Source organism: Glycine max, chromosome 10, assembly GCF_000004515.6.
Source record: "Glycine max cultivar Williams 82 chromosome 10, Glycine_max_v4.0, whole genome shotgun sequence".
NCBI lineage: Eukaryota > Viridiplantae > Streptophyta > Magnoliopsida > Fabales > Fabaceae > Glycine > Glycine max.
In genome coordinates this window covers 13472768-13477627 of record NC_038246.2, presented here as the reverse complement: position 1 = coordinate 13477627, position 4860 = coordinate 13472768, and the positions used below count along the sequence as shown (strand labels likewise).

The window sequence follows — 4860 nt, the reverse complement described above, 5'->3', positions numbered from 1 at the left end:
TACAATGTCTTCAATCTTTTACATTTTCCAAGACTTCAATGTCTTCAGTTTTTAACATTTTCAAAGAATTCAATGTCTTTTGTCTTTTACATTTTCAAAGACTTCAAGGTCTTCTATTTTTTACATTTGCAAGAATTCAAAGTCCGTTATCTTTTACACTTTTCGAGACTCCAATGTCTGCTATCTTTTACGCTTTTCGAGACTTCAATGTCTTTTGTTTTACGTTTTTTTTAAGACTTCATGGTTTTTTTGCTTTCATAGGACTCAATGTCCTTATCTTTATAGGACTCAATGTCCTTGTCTTTATCTTTCATAAGACTCAATGTCCTTATCTTTGTGCTTCTTAGGACTCAACATCCTTTATTTTCTATGCTTTCAAAGACTTCAAATGTCTTATGCTCTTATGCTATAGGACTCCAATGTCCTCCATTTTATGATTTGTAGGAATTCAAGATCCTCTTTTGGTGTTATAGGACTTCAACGTCCTTTTGCTTCTTTGTTTTCTCTGGCATTCGGATGAAGAGCTGGATCGCTCGAGTGAAGTTAATGTCATTATCTTTACTTATCTCTTATTTTTAACAAAAGATAAGTAAAGAGGGGCAGCTGTCAGACCCTAATTTCATCCGGGTGTGATATTTTCATTATCCACTTGTGATGTTTTGATTATTACTAACTAAATTACGATGCTTGGCATCGGTTGCAATGCAGGGTCGAGGGATCGCTCGAATTGATGTTTGATTGTCGGATCCGAGAACAAAAACCACAAGGAAAAGGGTGAAATGGCCATTTTCTGGAAATTTCTGGACCCTAGCTCGCCAAGGCTAGCAACTGGCTCGTTTGGGCCATGAAATTCCTTCAACCCTAAGTAACTAGCTCACCTGGGCGAGCTCCAGCTCGCCTGGGTGAGCTGTTACCTTCAGGGCTAAGTAACCAGCTCGCCTGGGCAAGCTCCAACTCGCCTGGGTGACCTTTTCCTACCCCAAATGGCTTTTTCCTATAAATAGCCGTGAAGGGGAAGAGGAAAAGGATTCAGAAGGTTTAAAGAGGAAGAAAAACGAAGTGAGAGGAAGGAAAAAAGAAGAAAAGTGAAGTCGAGGCTCTGTCAAATTGCAACCGAGGATCATTCCCTACATCGCTTCTCCTACTAGCCTAGTACCCTGTGCAACAGCCGGTTAGTTCTTTTTCCTTTTCTTTTCTTTTCTTAAGAGTTGAATGTGATCCATGTACCCTTATAGGTCCTCTTTGTTCGCAAAATAAAATAAATCTTTCAAAAAACATAAAATCAATTTAACACACAAACATTCAGACTTAAAAAACTACGTAGGTCTAATTTTCTCATCGCTCTTAGGGATACGTAGGAGCAAGGATAACACCCTTGTCAACTCAAAAAAATAAAAAAATAATAATAAAAAATAATAAAATAATATAATAAAAGCAATTCACCGCTATTGGGAAAATAAATAATTTTGAAGTCACGTTGTGCACACTCGATTAAAAGTTGGTGTCCCTTGTGACGAGCGTGTGGGGTGCTAATACCTTCCCTATGCGTAAACAACTTTCGAACTCTTATTTTCAAAATTCGTATATCCCTTTTTGGTTTTCTAACGTTTTCCTTAAATAAACGTTGGTGCCGACTCCCACTCATTTTCCTTTTTAAAAGACGCCTCTTTTATTTTCTTTCGCTGTCTCATCGTGAGGGAGGTTGCGACAAGGTCAAAATTGAAATCAAATCCTAATCATATGTTTAAGAATTATGTTTAAGAAACCCAATTACTTAGCACTACTAGATTATCAATATGACACTATGATTTACAATATGGTTATTCAACACACACAAATAAAAACTCTTTTCTTGCTAATGTTATCACTACTAGAAAAAATGTTTTTAACGTTGGTTCTATAGCACATTCCATGATGGTTTCAAAACCAATTTTCACTTTCCACGACAGTTTTCCAGCCGTCTTAGTATGTTGATTTCTACATTGGTTCTTTTAGAAACCATCTTAGATACTTTTATTTATTGTTTAAAAAATGTTTAAAATGTTGATATTCTAAGATGATTTTAATGACATAATCGTCTTAGAAACTCCATATTCTAAGACAGTTTCCTAAAAGACCGTCTTAGATTCTATATATTTTAAGATGGTTTTCAAAGAAAACTGTTTTAGAAACATGACATTTGAATACAGTTTTCACTAAAAATCGTCTTAGAATCCTGACATTCTAATTTTTTTTTACATCAAACCAAACCTACAATTTCAGTCATCTAGACCCAAAGAGATTATAATAAAATATCACTAAATTGTTTTTGCTCTAATGATTATCAATAAATTATTAATTGATTATAATGTTTACAATAAACTTGTCCTCTTCAATCAATCTAATTGTACCACTTTTGTTCCTTTACATTTGATTGAAGGGAATAATGAATTCATGAGGTAGTAATATTCCTTAATAGTTACTACAAGAAAATATAATAGCAAAATACGCTAAAGAAGTTCTAGCTAGTCAACAACGCAGAAATTATTCCCTTCTGTTTGAACCAAAGAGATGCATTTGGTTTTCAACCACAGGTTTCATGGCTTCCTTTGCAAGGGCCATAACATGAACTACATCAGAAATCCCACTTACACTCACTTGCTCTATAGAAGAAATGCAACAAGCAATCAAGGGAATTCCTCCTTGCTTCAAGGCACCTGGATGGATATGAAAATTTTATTAGAAATTTTATCACAATAAAACATGTAAATTGTGTACATCATTGAAAAGAAAAGACTTATTGGGAACTTACTCAACCCAGATTCTCTCTTTACTAATGAAAGTAGTCTAGTAGCATCTTATATTGTGATTATCTTGAACAAAAGAATTGACATTTGAAATTTTGACTTTAGTTCACAACTTCTATGGATTTTAGTTCTCACCCATCGAGAAGAAAAAATGAGTATAAATTAAATACTTACACGAACATCTTACAGAAAACACATTACATATGAGAATGAAGAAAAAATGTGCTCCTCAAACCAAAATGACTCATTTATTAGACATGACGTGTTTTCATAGAACATAATGTATAACAATCATATAATGAATATAGTTCCCACCATATACATGAAATAGAAACTGAGAACAATATAGACCAATATATCAAGAACAAATTTTCTGCTAAAGCGTTGAAGTAATCTCAATTGGGCAAATGAAACTAAGTGGTTTGAATAAGAACTCATTATCAATTTACCTTGTACATAAAAAATCATATAATCCCCCCCACCCCTTATGTGCTAATTATTCAAAAATAATTTCACTCTAGCTAACTATGGCACACACACAACATATGATACAAGTCTATTCTTCTTCATGTTTATCAATCTCAAAATCGAAAGTTGAGAGTAATCAAATTACCCATTTATTTTTTACCTTGAGCTTATTATGGATTTGTTTTCCACATAAAATGACAAGATGAGACCTGTATATGGATAATATGATTCAATAGGCATACCTAAGTCATAGGGATGGATAACAGCGGCTCCATAAGGATTTCCAAAAGGATTTACAAATTATTGTTGGGGAGCCATCATCATTTGTTGTTGTTATTGATATATGAAAGCTTGTTTTTTGTTGGACCTGGAAGCCATCTGAACAGAAGGTGGAGCAGCAATTGTATTTGAAGCAAAAAATGGATTATGCATTGTTGGTTGCATCATGTTTCCCCCTAGTGCTGGCTCCCATGGATCATAGCTGGCATTTTGGTTGTTTCTCCTGAGTGCATCATTGTATAGGCTGTCTAGTGTACGGTTGTCCAAACCTCCAGCCTGATTACCAAGCAAGTCACCACTACTCATTATTAGGAAAACAAAAACATGTGTGGATGCAAGAAGTTTTTGTAAGTGTTAATGTTGAGATGCATTACATGTGAGAGACCGATGTGTATTCACTAATCATGCGAGCTAAGTGAACAATCAATTTATTGTAGAAGAAAGTATACCAGTTTGCTAGTTGCCGTGGCACTTTCATTTGAACTAGGAGCAGTAACAAGGGCCAATTCAATTCTTGTAGTTCCATTTGCTTGATTTGAAATAGCAAAAAGTTGTTGTTCAACAGTTGAAAACCACCATTAATCAGACATCATATAAATTGACCCTAAGACATCCGCTTAAATACATTCTAAATAGTAATATCATATGGAACATTCAAGTCTTAATTGCCAACAAAGTGAGGAAAAAGGAAAATAATATGGGATTCACATTATTGACCACTAAAAGTAAGAGGTTCAATCCTCATACTGTGAAACATCACACTTCTTGAAATGAAAACCAATTCAGTCCAATTCCATGAACCAATTATTAATCCCAAGAATTTCCCCAATATCATTTTCTACATCAAGGTTGCTCCATCTTTAGTTGTTGGTTGCACCATGGTCCTCAAGCCTACCGAGCAAACACCTATCTCTACTTTCTTTAATGCTCATCTTGCTAAATTGGTATGTGTATGTGATCCATTTTCAACAATTAAATAATTCATTAATATCTTTATCAACCATGCGTGCATGGCTTAAAGATATAAGGTTGGTTGAGTGGCTAAGAAATAAGGCAAGGAGGGAAATGTCGTGTGTTCGATCCCTCTTATTAATAATTAACATTTTTCGACAAAAAAATGCATGCATGCCTCTTCATCACAAGTTACTTTAGCATAAAGGCTTATAAATTAGATTATTTTCCTTATTTTGAAGGTTGGAATCCTAGATGAAGTGATCAATGTAGTGCCTGGATTTGGCCCAACTGTTGGTGCTACATTAAGCTTACACATGGATGTTGATAAGGTAATTAAATTTACATGTTAAACATTCAAAAGTACCATATAATC

At 34.4% G+C, this 4860-nt stretch overlaps 1 pseudogene; it reads right to left on the bottom strand.

Annotated features, from left to right (window-relative positions):
• Positions 1-3410: 3410 nt before the first annotated feature.
• Positions 3411-4102, bottom strand: LOC100819633 (putative clathrin assembly protein At5g35200; annotated as a pseudogene).
• Positions 4103-4860: the final 758 nt, after the last annotated feature.